The sequence below is a fragment of the Triturus cristatus genome, chromosome 2_2 (assembly GCF_964204655.1).
Source record: "Triturus cristatus chromosome 2_2, aTriCri1.1, whole genome shotgun sequence".
Classification (NCBI taxonomy): domain Eukaryota; kingdom Metazoa; phylum Chordata; class Amphibia; order Caudata; family Salamandridae; genus Triturus; species Triturus cristatus.
The window spans coordinates 599,776,504-599,799,336 of record NC_140582.1 but is presented as its reverse complement, the minus strand read 5'-3'; the positions used below and the strand labels follow the sequence as shown (position 1 = coordinate 599,799,336).

The window sequence follows — 22,833 nt, the reverse complement described above, 5'->3', positions numbered from 1 at the left end:
TGAGTGGAGAATATTGTAAGAGGGAGAATTTCTGTTTTATCATAATTAATCTTATAGCCAGAGACCAGGGAGAATGAAGAAATTTCATGTAATAAGGAAGGAATAGATATTTCGGGGATGGAGATAAAAAGTAAGATGTCACCTGCATAAGTAGAAAGTTTCAAATTGTGATCACCATAGGGAAATCCGGAAATAGAATCGTTATTACCGATAGATGATAAAAAGATTTCGAGAGCTAGAATGAAAAGAAGAGGGGAAAGGGAGCAACCTTGATGGACTCCACGTTGTAAGGGAAAGTAGGAGGATGTACAACTATTAACTAACACCGAAGCTGTAGGGGCAGAATATAACAAGGAGATAAAATACATTATTTTGGGTCTGAAGCCATGCCAATTAAGAGTTTCAAATAAAATGGACCAATCTACCCTATCAAATGCTTTTTCAAGATCAACGGAAATTGCCGCTAGGGAATTGGAAAGGGAAGGAATTTTATTTAGGACATTAAGGAATTAGTGAGAATTATCTGAGGTTAGTCTTCCCTTGACAAAGCCGCACTGCTCCTTACCCACTAAGTAGAGCATAAAGGGTTCTAGTCTTAGAGCAAGTAATTTAGTGAATATTTTGTATTCAAAATTGACCAGGGATATAGGACGGTAATTTTTTACTAAACACAGGGTCTCTGCCTTCTTTGTGAATTAAACAAATCATAGCTTCTTGAAAGGTACCGCTCATTTCGCCAGAAAGAAAAAATTAGTGAAAGAGATGTAAAAGTTTGGGCAGCACTATAGAAGAAAAATGTAAACAGAATTCAACCATAAAACCGACCGGGCCGGGAGTTTTACCGTTTTAGATTTGCTAAGGCACTGGAGATTTCTTCAAGAGATAGATCCAATTAAAGTGTAGAGAAGTTAAGAGGACCATTAGAAGGGGCAGGGATGTTATTGAGATAACATTGGATACATGGGATAGTAGGAGGGGATTCTGGAGTGTATAAGTCTTCATAAAATATTATAAATTCATCGCAAATGTCCTGATCCTTATCGATAAGCTTTCCATCCGAAGAGTAGATAGAGTCAATTAAAATACGATCCTTCTGAAATTTAAGATAATTAGCCAGAAGTTTACCCATTTTAGTACGTCCGCCTTAATAGCAAGCACTGCTTCGGAGAAGTATAGAAGACGCATTATCCTCGGTGGCTTTATTAAATTTTAGTTTAGCGCAAACAAGTTCTTGCTTAATAGAATCCGACGGTGAGGTATAAAATTTGTGCTCCAGGGATTTGATATTTCCAAGTGTAGATTTGTGTTGTTGAAGGAACCGTTTCTTTTTTTTGGAGACAAAGTCTATAATGAAACCTCGAGCCGTAGCTTTAAAGGAGTCCCATATGATATGAGAGGAAGTATTGGGGTTATTATTCAACACAACAAAAATCTTTAGCAAAGGAGGTAAATGAAGAAGAGAAAAGAGGGCCTAGCAAAAGAGAATCAGTGAAGCGCCAACGGGAAGATCTGCGATGTGGGGGGAGCCAATCAAAATCAGCAACAACTGGAGCATGATCAGAAATAACAATAGGTTCGATTGAGGAAGAAATAAGATTTTGAGATAAGGATTTATGAAAGAAAGATATAGTCTAAACGGGAAAGAGAATTATGAGGAGGAGAGAAAAATGAAAAATCAATAGTGGCAGGGTAGGAAAGTCTCCAAGCTTCCACCAGATGTGATTGGGAAATAGAAGAAATTGTTTATGAGTTTTATGAGGGATGAAACGTACCAGGGACTGACGGTCAATAAAGGGGTCAACAACCTGATTTCAGTTGCCTCCTAAAATAAAGAGATCATCTCTAAACTGAACACATTTTGTGTAATAGTATGCCAAAAAGTAAAGTCCGGCTGAATAGGGCCATAAACATTAAACACAGTCAAAGAGATATTATTGTCAAGCAGTTTTTCTAACAACCATCTCCCCTCTGTATCGATTTCTTGTGAAAGAAATTTACATTTCAATTTTTATGACATAAAATAATGACATCTTTTTTTTTAGAGGAGGTAGACTAAAACTGAGCCAACCCAATTTTAACGCTTCTGTAAGTTGGGTTTCTTGTAGAAAGGCCAAATCTGGATTGTAAGAGGCAAGGTGGGATAATATTCTCTGTCTTTTGATTGGATTCATAAAACCATTCACATTCCAAGAGATAACTCTGAATGAAAAATATCAACAATATATATAGAACAACACGTTCAACAATGAAATAATAATGCAGGAGAAAAGAAAAAGAAGAATGAAAGAGGAGAATAGACTGGAATGGTGCCCATGATAGGAAAAAGAATGAAGAGGTGAAAGATATCAAGAAATTAAGTAAGGAGAAAAGAGGAGAGAGAATGATGCAATAACACCAGCAGATGGAGAAGGAAAAGACACTGAAGAGGAAAGAGGAAAAGTGGAAGAGAAGTAAGAGTAAGAAGAGGTAGTACATGCCAGATGACGACTGTAATACGTACCTTCACAGGGGAACACAATGAAGAGATGAGAGGAGGCAACAGACATTAAGGACGGCACACCTAACAAAGGGCAACACACCACAACGGGATGTCAATTAAACATAGACAGGGGCAGGAACATGAGGTAGGTACAAAATGGAATCCATAGAACCTGAAATAAAAATCAGGAGGTTATATAAACAAAAGGACAATGAAACCAAGTAACTTGATTTAAGAAAGGCAGTATCAAAAATATGAACATTACAGAGGAACCATTAAAGTCAAGTATTAGGAGGAGGACCAGAATTCTCCATCGAGGAAGTAGAATGAGAATGGATGAATTTTCTGAGATCTGCAGGATCCTCAAATGTAGAAGTTTTGTTTAAAAAGATGACTTTGAATAAGCACGGGTGAAATAAGCCATATCGAGCAACCAGAGAGCAAAGAGCGGGACAAATATCCAAGAATTCCTTTCTTTGTTTAGCGGTGGCTGTGGAAACATCTTGAGAAATAAACAATTTTGTGCCATGCCAATTTAGCTGTTTCTTGGCTTTAGCTGCATTTAGAACTTGTAGCAGATCCGTGAATTGCAGAAGTAGGAGAATTACTTCCCAAGGTTTAGATGGAGCAGATGAGGAAGAAAAATGTGAACCCAGTCTATGTGCCCTTTGAATATTTAATTTGGAAGAAGCAGGAAGGCCCAAGACTGGTGAAGTAGGTAACAGGGTCATCACCCTCAAGGCCTTCAGGAAGTCCATACAAGCGAAGATTGTTACGACGATTTCTGTTTTTGAGGTCTTCAGTCGATCTTCTTAGTTGTAGAACCTCTTTCTCCAAAATTGAAATTCTGGAAGATGAGTCCTGTATGTCACTGATTTGTTGTTCCACCACAGAAAGGGAGGAGTCCATAGATGACCAGTTATTACTGATAGTCTGCAGGAGAGAGTTTGTTTCCTCAATAAATGGTCTTAGAACGCAAATTTCCTCCAAAATGATATCCAAAGAGACAGGAGAAACAGATTGTGGAGGAGAGGGAGGATCTTGTTTAATTCTCTTGATGGTAGACAAAGGTAATTGTGATTTAGACGCCATGGTCGTCAAAGCTATAGGGCGAGAATGCGCCATTTGCGCCAATTCCTCAGAAGGCTGAGAGGAATTATTGGGGACTGCAGAGTAAGCAGGACAAGACACTGGTTTGCTGGACTTAAGTTTATTGGAGTAGTACATTTTTACTCCTACCCATGAAATAACACAGCCAGGAATCAAGAAAAGGCTTGTCTTATTACGCACAACTAATTTGAGGTAAAATACTCCACGTAAGTCCAATATTGTGATAAATAACTGGACCTCCCAATATAGAGATCATTTTCAGCCGATGAAAATGCGACAAGAATAGTAAAGAAGTGTGAAAAATGGCATTTCCGAGTGCAGTATATTGGAATTTGAGGAAAAATGAAGTAAGTCAGCATACATAATGGCAGCCGCTAAAGCAGCTGAAAAGCCACCTGAATAAAACTGGTCCTAAACCAGGAATAGGTACCTCCCGTAGAGAAGGTGATCCGATTTAAGGATATACCCGCATAATGAAGAAAACGGCATTGAACCACCGAAATCACATCCGTGATCAGGCGGCCATCTTAGGTGGTGTTGTGCATGACCCCCCCTTATGGCTGGTTTTTTAAACTGCCAAATAAAGTTTTTGAACTGACCTGATTGATCACTCATAATTGGGAAGTGAGAGTGACCCGTATTAATTTCCTCTCACTCCTGATCTGAGTATATGTTAATATTTAACATCAGAGGAGCCAGAGTAATAATACTTTTTCTATTGATCATGCTACCTTTTGTATGGATAATTATTCAGCCGTAGAAGAAGTACCAATACTCATCCTTTTATCCTTTTAGGTAGCATATGGTATTCGGTATTTTGTATGAAGCAGAAAAATGTATACAGGTTAGGGCAGTTTCTTTACCTTCATTAATAGTGTTGTAAAGGTTTCCAGTTATACCCACACCACAGTTTCTTATTTTGTCATGTAGCTGAAGCAAGACTGTGGTTCATGGAGATAACTGTTTTGTTCCACATATTACTACAGGTGTTTTGACATTGTATTAGGGTATGAAAGGTTAGATATATGATAATAAATGGTTTATACGTTTGGTTTCTGCTGCTATTTTATTTCTTTCAGGAGGGATTTTCTGATCACTTGTCTTAAGTGCTTTGAGTTATATGTCTTTGCAAGTCATGCACTCAATGTTCCACCGAGAGCAACTGGAAGCACGTTTAGAAAATTTCCATATCTGGATCCTTGTATGTCTTTACAGGCAGATATGATCTTCTCTCCTCCACTTGCTGTTGCAGTGTAGGCTGTGCACTAAAATGTAACATTGTTACTGGTTCACCCAGATCTATCTGACTAGTATTACATTCTTTCTCATTTACAGTTCTTAAGTTCTAGCAGAAATCTAGAATGGAATGATTCCTACATGTTCTTGGTAGGCCAGGGTGAAATTTTAAATCCATTGATGTAGTTTGTGGAATTTTTGGAACTTTACGTTATTCTTGTCATGCAAAATTCCCAAAATTGCTCCATTATGCCACCTTGCGTAATTACACACCATTCATGGTAAAAATGTACTGCGAACGCAGAGGAACAACAGGACAAAAGGGGCTATTTTTCATGGTGCTTTGTTCAAATGTATCCTCATTCCGAATATTGATGGAAGGCCAGACTAGCATTTGACCTAATTATATATAATTTCATGTAAGTTTACAAAATATTTGTATAATTACTCAAAAGCAAATTATGCTCATTTTTCCACCAATCCAAGCTGGATCATGAATGGGGAGAGGAATAGCAGATGATCACACCAGCCCTGTGTTTGCAGGTAGATTGTTTTACACAAACTTTATGTTCTGAATTTTGAGTGGCCCATATATTCTGATTGTCCAGGTGCAATCAGATTTGCTTGTTGTGTGTAAAACTCCAGACGAAACCATGAAACCATGCAGGAATTGGTGCGTCTACACTGATTCAATAATTTTTGCATGTTATTCGCCAAAAACATGTCATCCCTTATATTTCCCGGCCTGAGATAGATGTTTACTGACCCACATGAACAGCATTATCCAGGTTTTGGCTATAGAAGCCTGCTTGCCTATGGCATGTCCTTTCTGATACTGCCAAAGTTTCTGAAGACAGTGGAAGCTGCAGTCATCTAGAAAAGAACCAGTCGACAATGTCAACTATACATTTATTCATCCAGGTCATGTAAATATGGAAATTAAGAAATCCCTGCAAAATGAGGGAGTTGGAGCTACTGGATACGAATTGCAGAAACTAGTCTCAACATAATATTTAACAAAGCATCTGCATGTGAGTTAACTGAAGGTTTCCTACACTTAGCACATACAACCTACAGCGTTATACCAAAGAAGCTTCTCTTGAAGGTTGCAAGATTTGTGGGATACCAGAAAAGAAATTACAGTAGGTTTTCTGAAAGTAAATATTTAGTCATCTGCATTGTGCTATCTGTTCTTATCTTGGGTGTACCAGGACAAGGTTCAAAGCTTGCCTGAAGGGGATGCATCCTACTTTAATATATTTTAGCACTTTGTTCCTCAAGTAGTGGTTGGTAGCAAAGTTCTAGGTTGTTGTAAACCACAAAAAAGTACCCATCTTAATGGAGACCTGCCTATCTAAAGCTTCCAGTGTAGATCGTTTGAATTTTTTTTTAAAGTTGAATATGTTACAGTTCTCTGTTATGTTTGACTGAGATGGATCACTGCTTTTTTCAAATGTGTCCTTCACTAATCAGAAGGTGTCTAAGTCCTATTCTGTGCATCCCATTCACTAAGACCTCTGTATATTTGTCTGGAGTGCAAAGTCACTAAGACATCTTCCTTAATTGGAACCTTGTTTAATATTTGCGAGGCCCTTTTGGCACACCTTACTAGAGCCTACAGTTTTGATATGAAGCCATATGCGGTTTGCATGCTAATTATTATTAAAAAAGATTAAAATGTCTCTATGGCATTATCCACCTTTAATATCAGCATTGCATATGTAGCTGGATGGATGAGAGATAACTGCTTAAAGCTTATTTCAGACAAGACTGAAGTTCTTATTCTCAGAGGGGGGCCACCTTCTATATGGACGCATGTTTGGTCGCCTCATTGCCTAGGAATTTGCCCATTTGATGTAAATTTATACTGGAATCTCGGATTCATCTTAGATGGCAAATTGGATTGCTAGGCACACATTTCCAAACACTATTCATCATGTTTATATCACTTGTGATTACTAGGGAACATAATCCCTTTATTACTTTCTGACGAGAAATTTACAGTGATCCAGGGCATCATAGGGACCTGTCTTGATTATTACAATTCGCTATATCTTTCCCTTTAAAAATGTACCCTGTAGATTCTTCAGATTGTTTTAAATATGGCCTGAAGGATTACCAAGACTCTCTTGTGTAGAGTTTTAGTTTAATATTTAATATTATCTCCCTTGCACTGGCCGGCAAGTGAAAAAAGGATAAAATTCAAAGTGTTTTGTATTTGCCCTGTAACCATTAATGGGTCAAGCCTGGAATACATCAGGGAACTGAATACCATCTACACACTAGATCAAAATGTGTGTTCTTAATCAACTTGTTTACTTACCAGTCCTATGGTTTGCAGGGCTAAACAATGAGCATACTCCTTTTTTTTTTAAATGTGGCATCCTCTGTTTGGAACATACTCTCGCAACATCTCCATCTCACAAGCAATGATCATGCTTCCAAGAAACTACTGAAAACCCATCTTTTTTTATAGATTAGCTTGGATTCATAACACCTAAACTCAGCGCCATGACACCTTATTGGTAATCACGTGCCTACAAAACAATTAAACTATCGTAAGGTAAGATAAAATTGAGTTTAGAGTTCCAATTGTTTCTTATTGAACACTTTTTGTTTAATCAATAACTCCTCCTCCCTAGATCTGATTGTTTTCCAATTTATGTTATCCTAATCATTAAAATGTTCTCGTCTTAACTATATTGCTATGGGCATGATAAGTAATTTATATCTTAGTTTTAATCTTGTTGGGTGTTGTGGCACATGCACCACACTCAATTTCCACTGAAGAATGCCTTTGTTCTTGAACCATTCTAGCAGGTGAGCCTGGGGCTCCTTATAGAAGCCACTGTGGTTCATAGATATGATAGTTGTGACTTTTATGAAGCTCAGCCACATCTCACATCAAGACTGTAGCATGTCTCGCTCACAGCTTAGAATTGTGTTTTCCCATGAAAAGATCATTCTGAGTTCCCCATTAAGTTCATGGCGAGATATAGGGTTCAGAAGTATTAATTGCAGACGGTATCTCCCCATGAGTTAACAGGGATTACGATTTGGTTCCCCAGAATGGAGAATAAAGTGCAAGCTGGGTAATACTGGACCCAGTTCTGCTGGCTTTCCTCCATTAATGGGAAAGAAGGGCCTAGTTCGACAGAATTATTCACGTGCTTGAAGAAGGTGGTAAATGCTGAAGTGGGTGGTGGGAGGGAAGGATTCTTTCTTCTGGTTGTGGGAGCTTCATCTCCACCCATACTGAAGAATGCAGAGCAGGCTGGGGCTGGGCACAACAGCTGCCTGCAGTCCTTGTATCTCTGCAGATAGTGCCAGGTCCGGTGTCTCTGGGACTTAATTATTGTGTGTGGAGTAAGAGGGCTCAAAATTACAGTCCCAGAAACTCCAAGAAACCTGTTGTTGCATGAAGCGGTATCCCTTCAGGGGATGCTGCTCTGAACCACTCATAATGAGGGCCTAAATTACTAATTATTGCTAAACCCATCTAACCAGAATAGATTTATTTCAGATATGAATAACCTTTCTATCATTACAGGTTTGAAACTCTAACAACATTTGACATACTATTCACTCGTTTATTGCTGTATGCTGACCCGTATCTAAACTCTTCATGCATTTTCCATGTTGCTGATCTGCAACTATCTCATGGTTTCTTATAGATTTTATTTTTTATTTCCCTACTCCGGCCTATATCGTAATTAATATTCAGTTATTGAATTGGTGTAAGACAAGTATTATTTTTTAATTGTGCTACATTTACTTTGTCTTTTCTTACAGCATTTTAGATCATCTATTATAATAATATAATGTCTTATTACTCCAGTCTCGAATGCATCTACAGAACAATCCTAAAATGGCATATTCATATTAAACACACACTAGGAGGTAGAGCAACAAAAAGGCGGCCTATATATGTTTGCAAATGTAATGGATTCAAAAGAGCACACACACTTTGTAAAAACTGCCCTCACCCACAACAAGTTGTGGCATGCTTCATCATAGGGCTGCTACTAACGCCTCTGCACAAACCCAACGCTAGAGGCGGAGCAATAGGGAGGGGTAGACAATACAACAGTGATAAAGACAAACGGAAAAGACAGGATCTAAAGTGCAGATAAATCATGAGTTTAAAACTGGCTCAGGGATATGTCTATAATTTTATTCATGGATTCCCTAGTCAGGATTAAAAAGGTATATAAAAGAATATATACATAATGGATAGTGGTGGTGTGAGTAAATTAAGTGCTCACCACCCCTCCATTCTGCATAGCGGTCAGCATGTTTCTGCCGGTTCAAAGCTTAGTCTCCGGCATTCCTCAGGACAAGTTGGATCCCTATGCTCCTTTTCCAAAACCCCTCTCACTCCCCACTATATTGGGCTATACTCCACCTATAAGTCTGGAGTGTTTTTGTAACTTTACTCTTCCAATAGGAACTGAAAGGTAAAAGACAAAACAATAACAACAATTGTTTTCACATCAAATACAAAGACAAAATTATTAAATGTGTGCTCTCAAACAATCCCAAACAGTCGCAAACGACCCAATTGGTGTGACCAGAATCTTTCATACGTAGTGCAAAATCCACCATCATAAATCAGTGGGCAATCAATGGCCCTCCTAATGGTATATATATATCACATAATCTGTGATTCATATCCATTTGAACTAAAAACATACTTTACAATAGAAGCAACGTGCTGAATAAAAAGAGAGAAGACACACTCCAACACTCCAACATAATGTGAAAGCTATAGAGGCGTCACTCCCCATATCATAATCATAGATTTTTAGTTCAGGTACACTCAATCTGGGTCACACGATGTCCAGCATTCCCCACTTCTTACCAAAGTTTATTAAGTAGATAGCTAGAAATGGCACTGGAGTAGAGAGCGACCCTCTGTAGTTACACACTGTGGGAGGGAAATCACAAGATGTTCAATTCTTTGTTTGATTCCCCCTCCAAATGATATCCACCCTACTAAGCCGATGTTTTCCCCTAATATTGTTGCCAAAAGTTTCATCAGGCAAGCTCTACACGTATTGTATCTTGTCAGTATCCAAAGGCACACACCACTCTCACCATATACACCACCCGTTTAAATGAGGGGGCTCTAGGGAATATTACCATGAGTGAGGCTGAATACCTAAATCACCCCCCAAAAGGAAAATAACTTATTTTTCAATCGACAGCCTTCTCTTCCAAACGAAAAAATCTTACAAATAGGTGTAATATGGATCTCTTCTCCCCCCAGTATATGGCCAAATACTCCTTACTTTGTCAAGAGTGGTACGCCGCCTGCAATACATCTTTGGTTCTGAAAATCCATGGCCTGACAACATACGGGTCTGGAAACGATTTATAGATGACGTCCTCCTCATTTGGAGGGGAAATGAAGCATCTATAAATGAGTTTATGCAATGGTTAAATGCACAAAATCATTTCTTACACTTCACCAATACTATCACTAAGGATAGTCTCCCTTTTTTGGTTTTGGTTATCTCTCCGATGGAGGGTAAACTGTCAACAAAAGTTTATCACAAATCAACGGATAAGAATGGACTCCTGCATTTTGGTAGTTTCCATCCTAGAGCTTTGATGGAAAACCTACCAGTGGGTCAGTTCCTGCGGCTTCGCAGGAACTGTTCAGAACTGGATGAATTCATGGCAGAGGCAGCTCGCTTAGCAGAAAAATTGGATGACAGAGGTTATCTGAAGCAAATAGTCAGGAGGGCCCAGAAGCGAGCATGGAATTGCCCTAGAGAGGCATTACTGACCGAAGTAGAAAGACCAACAAAAAAGAACACTGTTTGTGTTACTACGTTTAATACATCTTCTACGGCTATTAAACGTATCACCTTAAAACATTGGCAGATCTTGAACTCTAGCGGCCTTAAGCTTGAGAAACCCCTCTTTGCATTCAGGAGGGGTCAAAATATTAAGGACCAATTAGTACATTCCCGCCCACAGAACAGCGCCCGGGGGGCTCCTTGGGCGGCTGGACACCTAATACCTGTCACGAGACACACACGGTGTGGGTCATGTGATGTTTGCTCTCTGACCAAGAACACAAAAGAGGTAGATGTGGGTCTGAAATACCTTTGGCAACAGCGAGTACATATGAACTGTAACTCGTCCAATGTGATCTATATGATCAAGTGTCCGTGTAATTTGATTTGCATTGGGATGACTTTTAGAAAGGTGAAGGTGAGGAATATGGAGCATAGGAGCAATATCAGATGTTCTAGGACCAACACACGCCTCACATTACATTTTGCTGAGAAAGGGCATACAACATTGGATATATACTGGACTGTGTTGGATAAACCTGCCTTTAGACCATCAATGAGAGACATTTCACAAGCCCTGTTCATACGGGAGCAGAAGTGGGTATACCGCACGAAGAGTCATGTTTCTGGACTCAATGATGAAATACCGTGGTCAGCACTAGGTAGAAAATGAATTGGAACCCGGAGGTCTCACTCTATTTACTCCAGTCTTTATTGGTAGAGAGAGTTGAAGATTATTGAGATAAGAGTACTCTATTTGACCTCGGAATAACCAGGAGTACCAAGGAAATTTATAATGATAGCCTATAATTACCCCCTGAATTATAAGGTCCTTTTGGAGGATGCCACTGATGTTATTTTATTAGGTATTGACATCTCACATATGATTACCAACTCGTGTATATTGATGAACATTGATACCTAAATGCGAGATCAGACAGTGATTAGCAGCACGGGGAATCTGTACGTAATGTGTATGGGTGTGTCGTTCCCCGTGATAGTGTACGCATAGCCTTGACGGTGTTGAGAGGTTGGCGGTCTAGTTCCTTACGTGGTGCGTACTCCGTCACTCGCACACACCACGTGATGAGATAGCGGAAGAGATATTACGAGACGGAAACCTGTGGCACCTACACGGCACCAGGAGAGATGGATTCCGCAGGCGGCGTACCACTCTTGACGAAGTAAGGAGTATTTGGCCATATACTGGGGGGAGAAGAGTTCCATATTACACCTATTTGTACGATTTTCTCGTTTGGAAGAGAAGGCTGTCGATTGAAAAATAAGTTATTTTCCTTTTGGGGGGTGATTTAGGTATTCAGCCTCACTCATGGTAATATTCCCTATAGCCGCCTCATTTAAACGGGTGGTGTAGATGGTGAGAGTGGTGTGTGCCTTTGGATACTGGCAAGATACAATATGTGTAGAGCTTGCCTGATGAAACTTTTGACAACAATATTAGGGGAAAACATCGGCTTAGTAGGGTGTATATCATTTGGAGGGTGAATCAAACAAATAATTGAACATCTTGTGATTTCCCTCCCACAGTGTGTGACTACAGAGGGTCGCTCTCTACTCCGGTGCCATTTCTAGCTATCTACTTAATAAACTCTGGTAAGAAGTGGGGAATGCTGGACATCGTGTGACCCAGATTGAGTGTACCTAAACTAAAAATCTATGATTATGACATGGGGAGTGACGCCTCTATATCTTTTACATTATGTTGGAGTGTTGGAGTGTGTCTTCTCTCTTTTTATTCAGCACGTTGCTTCTATTGTCAAGTATGTTTTTAGTTCAAATGGATATGAATCACAGATTATGTGATATATATATACCATTAGGAGGGCCATTGATTGCCCACTGATTTATGATGGTGGATTTTGCACTACGTATGAAAGATTCTGGTCACACCAATTGGGTGGTTTGCGACTGTTTGGGATTGTTTGAGAGCACACATTTAATAATTTTGTCTTAGTATTTGATGTGAAAACAATTGTTGTTATTGTTTTGTCTTTTACCTTTCAGTTCCTATTGGAAGAGTAACGTTACAAAAACACTCCAGAGTTACAGGTGGAGTATAGCCCACTATAGTGGGGAGTGAGAGGTGTTTTGGAAAAGGAGCATAGGGATCCAACTTGTCCTGAGGAATGCCAGAGACTAAGCTTTGAACCGGCAGAAACATGTTGACCGCTAAGCAGAATGGAGGGGTGGTGAGCACTTAATTTACTCACACCACCACTATCCATTAGGTATACATTCTTTTATATACCTTTTTAATCCTGACTAGGGAATCCATGAATAAAATTATTATAGAGATATCCCTGAGCCAGTTTTAAACTCATGATTTATCTGCACTTTAGGATCCTGTCTTTTCCGTTTGTCTTTATCACTGTTGTATTGTCTACCCCTCCCTATTGCTCCACCTCTAGCGTTGGGTTTGCAGGCGTTAGTAGCAGCCCTATGATGAAGCATGCCACAACTTGTTGTGGGTGAGGGCAGTTTTTACAAAGTGTGTGTGCTCTTTTGAATCCATTACATTTGCAAACATATATAGGCCGCCTTTTTGTTGCTCTACCTCCTAGTGTGTGTTTACGTACTATTCGAAGAGGATGAGGTTGGGTTTTTCGCTTTCTCCCCCCTTTTCTTTGTTGTGGGTATTAAATTCGTATTAAACCACTGTACCTTAGTAGTAGAGACACTGCGACATGTACCACACTATATTACAACAAAAGGCTGTTTACAGGATTCTGGAAAATAAAACATGAACCTGAATAAGTGGTTCCTCAAGCAGTAGATGTTCTGGACTCATGCACTGGTTTTACTATATCCCCAGTCTTAATTATGCAACACCGTTTTCCTATAAAAGCCAAGTAATTTTTCAAGATTGTATTCCTTTCACAAACGGCTAAAACCTACATGCTCAAATGCTTAAGATCAATAAAGGGCAAGGAAGAGCTCTACTGGGAAAACACAAGTTAAAAACTACAGATTGTTTAAAGTACCTCACATGACACGCGACCAAGTGGCAGCTATCTAGATGCAGGTTCATGCCTACAATGTACTTATTGTTCCATATTTCTCTAATTTACAAACAATTCCAGTATAATAAATTCACAACTATGATTTTTTTCAGTTTCCCTGCTGTTTTCCTGTCAGCCCTTGCAGTGTTTACGCAGGTATCATAATTCCAAACGGGCTCTTAACTGCTTTCATAGTATTCGTCAGAATCAAGAGGCCACTCGCACGGAGGGCCTAAGAAGAGTAAAAAGAAAAAACAAGGCAGGAGGCCTATTTCATCTATGAACTAAGGATCTGTAACAATAATCCTGTATCAATAAGGACAGTCCCAATACTGGTCCAATTTAAGAAATGATTGAAGACCTCCTGAAAGAACACTAGATCACAATGCAGTAACCTTCCAATAATCAGCTGCCTCCTCTACCACTCATTAACTGTATGTTAACCTCTGACCATAAACAGTTCTCCGTTGCCCTTTTGACTATATTTGCACTATGCCATGATGGTGTACCAAGTAATATTGAAACCACAATATCAATGGGACACAATATCGAGGACAGAATGTCGAAAGTAAAATATATCAACAGATAAGTAAGTCTAGATTTTTTATACTTAAAATATTTGTATCTATGCAGAACACATATCTGCAAGGTACGTGGATGTGGAGTTAGGAATAGTAAATCAGTACTTTACTATATGCTGTTACCTTTTGAAATGTTGTCCCTCGATATTCTGTTCTCGACATTCGTCTACCACAATTATGTTGGTGTCAATATTCAATCAAACAATCTACAATTATCACATACATACATAAGTAAGTCAGGCTAGCAAACTAGGCCATTAGTTAGTACACTTATTTTTAGAGATGGAGAAACTCCCATGATTTTGTATGCTGTTGCCATGATTCTCATTGGGAAGTTTTGGGAGAAAAAGGAGCCACCCTCTATCTGGGAATGGTGGAAGGAAATTAGAGAAGCTCAGGCTCTAGACTACTGGGTTTCAGAGGCAAGAGGCAGCTATAAGAAGTATAGGAGTGTCTGGGGAATGTTTATACTGGAGTTTACCGTTGCAGATATTATTGATTCAACTTAGCCCTAATGAAACTAATTTCTATGTCAGTTTGCAAAATGATTTATTTTGAGTTGTAAAAGTGAAAAAACAAATAACATATTCACTAAAGCAAGAAAGTGTTTGCTGGTCTTAAAGAAATTTCGAAATGACAATGCAGTCTCCACCTTTTAGTACTGGGCACATATTTATACCTCTGTAATAGGGATACATGGCATTCTCTGCCAAAGATAGGATGGTGTGTCTGGCATAATCTTAGAGGTGCTGCTTTTGGAAACTGTGTATTGCTGTCCTGACAGAGTCCTTTTTGAACATATGCCACCAGACAATTCACACTGGAAACACATGTAATACTATTCTTGTGAAAGTAAGGAGTAAGCATTTTTCCAGTGTGGGAAAGGGAAAGGCTACTTTCTATCAGACAGAAGTGAAATGGATAAAATTCTTCAGAGGGAAAATATGAATTATGGGACATATTTATATATGGATTGTGTCACTTTTGCACCATGCATCAGAGGGCATGCGCAACGCACCCCAAAATGCAATTTATCAAGCCACACAAGGCCACTTTGCTTGGCCCTGAGCGGCTTGATAAATCTGGAGTAACAAAACACAGCACAAATTTCTGTGATGCGTTACCCTGCCCCACTCAGGCATTGAATGGGCATTGACATCATTCGATTTTGAAGCATTCACAGATTTCACTATTACTGTTAGAACTGGGAAAGTGGCAAAATGCTACGCCTTCCCAGAGGAGGTTTAATGAAGAGAAATGTCTTTATTCCTCCTTGTTACATTCTTTTTTCTGTGTGCTGTAGAATAGAAAGAGGAAAATGCTTCAGGGGATTGTTCTATGAGCAGGAAGGTGCCCCTTTCTGCACAAAACAAATCCTGCTTGCAAACGAGGCACCCTTGCACCATGGTGCAATGGTGCAAGGGTGCCTCCATTGACGATAGACAGCACATTTTGCCCCAGCCCTGGAAAAAGACTAGAAGGCACAGTATTGGGATGAATACAACACGTTGTTTCCCTTTCCCTAACGGAGGGTAGCACAACAAGGTTGCTTGGTGCACTGCATTACTTTTTTATAAATATGGCCCTAGATTTTCAAATGCACATTACTACACCATAAATTCATGCAGGAATTGTCCAACTGGTGGGACTGCCACAAGTTGCACCGGCGGCACCCCAACACCAAATTACATCTGAAAGAAGGGCAAAAAGCTGACTCAGAAAGTATAAGTGAAATGAAAGTAGTTCTACAAATTCTGTTATAAATAAGAGAGAAAGCATTTGGCAGGGTCCTTAGCCTTGGTTGCTGTTCATATCTCGATTCCTACGATCTTTAAGCATCACGATGAGACGCTTGAACTTACATTTTCATTTCTCTCTCTACACCTCATCCCACATTCAGTTTTACAGCCTGCCAGAAATTTTTTGTTTTCAGATTCCTTTTGTAGCTCAAAACTGCTTTTTATCCTTTCTCTGAAATGGAACATCAAAAGCCTAAAATTGTGATAAAACAATCTTTCCAAGATTGAGTAAGGAGGTATTTCTTAGCACCCAGAGTCTTTTCTACAAAGGGGATGACTGGGGCACATGGTATATTCTCCTCAAGTATTTCTCTTATGCTTCAAAAGTAAAAGCTTCTTGGCCCAGAAAATAGATGTTGTAAGTGTGTGGAATGTTCTGCTTGTAACCCATCACTGGTCTGACAGTAGATGGGGTTTCTCTTTCAAATGGGAGATTGTCATATTGTCTGTCCTTGTGGTAACACCAGCTGATTTTATTCCTGGAATAGTGAGTTTGAAGAATCAAACCAGTTTCCTAAACATGATGTTTTCAAATCACAGGGGGATTTGTCCTTCTATAAAAGGATAGAAAAACTTTTTTTTAACAAATGAGCTTACTGGAGCGACGTTAACCTCATAATAGGCATGTCTTTTTGTGTTTTATTACTCATTCAACATTGTAATGAAACCTGAATTTACAAAGCATCCTTTTCTTTTTAAATCCAAAATATTCTTATACTGCATCCAGTCATTCATACAAAGAAGAGGTAATTGCTATTTGTGTATTATCATGCCTGGAAATACGTAGGGATGTGTGAAAACAGAGGAATGTTTACAGTGAAGCTAAAAGTACTTGGTCTGGGGGTTTAGATGGCGCTTTTATCAACCTAATCGCGATCTTTGTGCTTATGTTTATTATCTGTCTTGCTGTATGAGAGTCAATAATATTAGTTTGTTAGCCATAGACAATTCAATAACGCTGGTTGCCACATCTGCATTGAACAAACGGCCAGATGTAAAAAGCAGTTTTCTGTTTGCAAAAGTTCAGTTTCGGAGCTTGCCACCCAAAAACTGCTTTCAGCGATGTACTCAACTCATTTTAGGAGCTGGAAACATTTGACCAATTATTAAAATGGGTGTTTGAAATTAGGTTGTTGGTTGACTAGGATGTGAGCCCTGGTCTAGCAACATTCACAATCCCTGGCAGAGTGAACCAAAAAAAGGCACTAATTGAACTTGTGTTTGGAACAAAAAGCAGATAGGCTTAACTTGGAGGCAATGTGTAAAGTATTTATGCGGCATATAAACAGCAATAAGGTCAAAAGTAAGCCTGGGCAAAGCACTACACTACGCTCGCGTAGTGCAGCGGTCATTTTTTGCTTTCTCGCGGTCCTCAATGTCAAGTTGGCGACCGCGAGCAAGCAAAATGACATCCCGGCAAGACTTTTTCCTCATTCGGGATCAGCAACATCAAGTTGCCGATCGCGAGCGTGGAAAGTAAACCTCCTGGTGAGCTTCTCAACGCAGGGAGGTCAGGTTTCTCATTGCGAGTGGTCGCGTATGCTCGCGACCGCTGGCGATAAGAAACTACCAGTCCACATTGAGAAAGCTGCCGCTCGAGTAGAAATCTACTCGAGCGGCAGAAAACGACCGCTTGCACTGTGCAAGATGCAGTTTGCACTGATTGCACTTTGCGGACAAGCATCCGGCACTGTGCAATCAGTGCGAACAGCATCTTGCACAGTGCACTACGCAGTTTGCGAAGCCACGCGTAGCTCGCGTAGTGCGAAGTGCACTTCGCGTAGCTACGCGTAGCGCTACTTCGCAAACTACGCTCAGGGTTCGTCAAAACACAACTCAAGAAAAATCCCACACCAATTTAGAAATATAGACTACATTTAAACAATATGTTTTGGGACCAAAACAACAACAATCTAATTAGTAGTACCAGAGTTATGAATTTGTAAAGATTTAGGTAAAGATAGAGCCAAAATGCGCAGAGTGCCACTTACCGCTATTTGGTCATGAGAGACCGGGTGAAAGTCACAAGTTCAGGTTGACCACAATGGAGGCAGCCTGGATACATGGATCACGTTAGTTCAGCTGAAAGATTTGCATTCACAGTTCAGTGCAAAGAGGTCCGTTTGTGGTGGAAGAGGTGAAGAGTAGCAGGGAGATTATTGAGGGTGGCTGTCAAAGCAGCACGAAGAGCAGTCTGGCCTTGTGGACAGTCATAAATCTTTAGAATATATCTTGAGCAAGAAATTGTACACTTTAGATTACGGGCATATAACAATACACTGATAACTTGATCTGATAATACATTAATCATGAATATAATACCAAAAATGTCAGTATCTAAGTTATTTTGTATTTAAAGTAGCAAAATATTTATTTTGTATACAATTAGGAGAAATACTAAAATGTAATTTTAACATAAAACAATGAATCTTGTATTGACACAATGTAATGTTGCCAACAGCTCAGCATGTTAACAGTTAGGCATTATCTTCCCGATAGACATGAATGTTAATTTATTGACTTTAATCCCTAAATATGTAATAACCATACAACATATTATGGATGGCTTAAAGATGTTACTACTAAGCGCCTGATTCGGATGCGGTTAGGAAAGCATTCCCACCTAGGGCAAGATTATGATGCGGTTAGGAATGCCTCCTAAAGGCATTTGCTCCTTCTGAATCGGATCGGTAATGTGTCTTCCCGACCGTGGGCCAGATTACAATGCAGTTAGGAACATAGGCCCCCATAGAAGTCAATGGGACTCCAACCAAATCGTATCTGGAAGCATCCGGATGCATCATACTCGATCGGTTGGACTCTACCAATCCTAGTCGGTCGGAAACCATTTCCAAACCAATTAAATTGGGATGATTTCCTAACAGCATCAGATGCGGGCCCTAAGCATGTCTGTTGTCCATACTCTATGACATAGCTATCCTCCTGCTTACCACATTTCACAGTATGCCTCTCAGCACTGGCCAACATCGTATTTGCGGTGGGCACTCCAGTACCCATCTTCAGGATTGACTCGTGTGTGGCTCATATGTGGTATTGGCAACAGCAGTATCTACATACAGGTATTCCTTTACTACTTCAGGGCGCTCTATACCCTTCACTTAGGGCCCAGAATACTAAGGGTTTTGCATATTCTCAGCATGAAGGCCCACTTGAGTGAGTTATACTAACCTATCATATTTAGTGGTTAATATTCACGAATTGCGCACTGGGCATCAATTTCTTCGATTTTTCTTATTCCCTTTCTTTTAGTCATAAATAATCTTCCATTGTGCACAATGTTTCTCATGGTGGTTAACTTGGTTGTAAGTACACATAGGGCCCCATTAGCATGTCGGGCGAATTGCCACGGCCGGGCCGGCAGTGGCGATCCGCCCACGGAATGTCCCTGGTACTCACCCCACCACATTAGTATGGCTGGGGGCACCGCGGTGGACGGGAAGAGTTGGGAAGGGTTGACTCGTTGACTGGGTGGAAAAGGGACACGAAATGTTGGCGGTGTCTGCAAGACACCGCCATCCATATCAGGATGCATACGGTCATTGACCTATCCATGGCGGCAACGCTGCCATGGAAAGGCATGCGGGGGCTGACATTGGGGGCCCGTTGCAGGCCCCCAGGGTGCCGGGAGGGTGGGGGGTTGCACATGGGGGGTACCTATGGTACCTCCCCTCATTGCAATGCACTACGTGGCAGGTACCACGTGGTGCCTGCCATGTAGTGAATGGTAATGATGTAAGCACTGCATTGCATTGCGTGCAGGTCTGCAGCCAGCAGATCCAACTGCAATGTAAAATGCCCAGGATGCGTCTGCCAGTGTGGCGGGCGCATCCTAATTTGCATTGCGGGACTGCCGCGACTTCGGCGGTCGGTCCCATGCTCCGTTGCAGTCACCATCATAATGGACCCCATGCTGTTTTTAAATAAAGTTTATCACCCCTTAAGATATATCAATTATTCTCTTGCAGGCATAATACAGATTAAGACTATTCCCTATTTTGCTGTTCATTTATAGGTATCTATGTGACGGCTTCCTGTTGAAGGCATTTTGCCGAAACACGTGTTGTAGTGACATCTTTAAACCCTCCATAATATGTTGTATGGTTATTACTTATATTTATAAATTAAAATAATTAAATTGACATTCATGTCTATAGGGAAGACTATTGCATGTCAGAATAGCTTTAGCAAAAATATAGTCTTAGAGAAATATGTGTGCTAGATCTAATTTCCCAAACTTTTACCCCACTGTGTGTAGAATTTCTATTATTAACTCTATTGGAAATAGCCCATAAGAGGACATAGGCTGTGTTCAGTGGGGGAGTTTGAAGAACTGTCCCATTTCTTGCTTTATCTTACATCGTAGCCTGATCTAAAAGTCACATTGTTTTTTTAATTGTTCAGTTAAGGTTTATTACTTTTTTGTTTACAGTTATTATTTTAATGTTTAAGTATGTTACTATGTTTACATTTTTTGTGTGGTTTTAGTATGGTTTTGTGTTTTTTTTCATTCGGTAATATATTTTAAAATAAATTGTAATGTCTTGGTGTGTTGCTGGGTTGTAGGGTAACAAGGTGGGACATGTTAGAATTTTGTCAAATTGATTATCCTCTTATACATTTTATTTTGATAATTTGACAGTTAATCATTTAACTTATTTTTTTAAACGATGTAATAGAGAACTAAAAAATATAGTAATAACATTTAATTGTAAATTGACAATTAGGTAATTGATTATGTTAATTACTTAATAGTATTATGTTTTAATTTTTTTTTTTTTAATTATTAATTGTATTATTTTTTTTAATAATGTGCATTGCTAATTTTATCTGTTATTTATTTAATTTGTTTTTGAGTTTGAAATTAATACAACCAAATCTAAAACAATGACTATTAGCAGCTGACCAGGGACCTCACTCAAAATCTGTCTGGATGAGAAGAAGTTAGAGGAGATCAATAGCTATAAGTACTTGGGAGTATATATTGATAGTAAAATAAATCATCAGGAGCATAAGAAATATATATGACAATAAAAGGGAGTGCTATGCATTTGCATTTTGCACACTTGCCAAGAACTTAGGTGACCCCTATTTCTAGCCATTATTGTCTGAAATAGTGTCTAATTTGCTACCTACTGTAGCTTATGCATGGGAAAGATGCCCTCCTTCTGAACAGCCTGCAGGTGAGGGCATTCAAACTGTTCTTTAGGCTTCCTCAAAATGTCTCTCTGGCACAAGTTTGTCTGGAATTTGGCCTCACCACCATAAAGAGCTGCTACAAAATATATCAAACAAAGAAAGCTCCTTCCTAATTAATTCATTATGGCCAGCTTTCGGATCCGCAATCTACATTCCATAAATATCTCTATCAGGCACTACAGCTGACAAATATAGCCGAGCTTTGGACCAAGAATCTGCCCATCTCAATTTTCAGGAAAGTGGTAAATAAAGCAGCGAAAGTGCACTTGTATCTCTTCAACAAAAACAGCATCAGCTGCTTTTCGCATGCCTGGACTGTGCTCAAGCATTATGACAGTCTGAAGCCAGCCTCATATCTAAGCCTTACATTTCCGGTGCTTTTAAAGAGAAAGTTGTTGATTCAATTTAACCAATTTGGCAGGTGAACCATCTTGGAAATACAGTGGTTCCACATCATGTAGACTTTGTGGTTCAAAGAAGGAGGGCTGCATACCATTGATTTGTACATAAATCCTACTTCTAAAAAGCATGAGTTACATTGTTAAAAAAAGAGGAACGAGGATGGAGGCATAGGTACATGTAGGGTTGTGATAAGGAAATGCTTAAATCCTGCAGACTCCCAACTGAGCTGCAAGCTGATGAAATACCTCCTGGTACATGATAAAGTGATTCTTAACGCTAATGGCTGAGAATGGAATGGTGAAAAAGACACTGAGCTGACATAGATTTGCACTAATTAGACAGTGGTTTTTACATTGGTACTATTTTGTTGTTGGACTCTAGTATATACCAATGAAGCTAAATTATTGCCGATTTTATCTGTTAAAGAGTTGTATTTGAAGCATTTCACCTGAGGTTGGCATATTTGCCCTTTGCCAGGGGATCTCAACTTTTTTATTAAGGTCACATCGTCATCTACTCTAATTATCAATGGCTTGGATACGCTATATTTGAACAATGATTGTTATTTTATATATTTTACTTTGTATATTGGTTTCTGTAAGTTTATTAGTAACATTGTTACAGTATATTGGTTTCTCTAAGTTTATTAGTAACATTGTTACGATTTTAATTTACCAAAACAATAAAGAATCTTTGACTTTTGACTTTGCATTTTCTTCTAGTGGTTTTTGCAATTTTAGGGTGCTAGGTTGGGAAGATTTGTAAATCTAATTTTCAAGTTGTTCAATTTATATATCTTTAAATGTAAGTTTATGTATAATTGTAAATGTTTCTTTCATGTTTTTTGTCTCTACTTATATAATGCAAGATATTTTTATATGTTTATGGAAATACATTTTATGTGTAGTTATTTTATATATGTGTAATTTATTTTGTACAAATTTAGGATCGGGAAACATAAATTTAGGCTTTCTAAAGTTCAACATGTTTTCTACTCTTCCTTATGTAAGAATGGGAATAGTAAATCTGACCCCTTCATAGTCAAACACATTCCTTACTCATGTTGGAGTGAAAGGAGTAAGTCCAACATTTTCTCTACTGTTTTTCAGGTTGGAGTGGGAAAAGTAAATGGTACCCCTTCAAAGTATGACGTTTTCCATACTTGTAAGACATTGGGGTATTAGT

The 22,833-nt window shown here is 39.2% G+C and overlaps 1 protein-coding gene across 4 annotated transcripts in view; it reads left to right on the top strand.

The window, feature by feature from the left end:
* NPY1R (neuropeptide Y receptor Y1) overlaps window positions 1-22,833 on the top strand; it is a 144,879-nt gene that overhangs the window by 64,445 nt on the left and 57,601 nt on the right. The window contains exon 3 of one of the 4 annotated variants that reach the window (XM_085641776.1): window positions 7,302-7,388. The exons of the other annotated variants lie outside the window; for them this stretch is intronic. The gene's annotated coding sequence lies outside the window, so the exon portion shown is untranslated. The remainder of the gene's footprint in view (window positions 1-7,301; window positions 7,389-22,833) is intronic. 4 annotated transcript variants of the gene reach the window in all.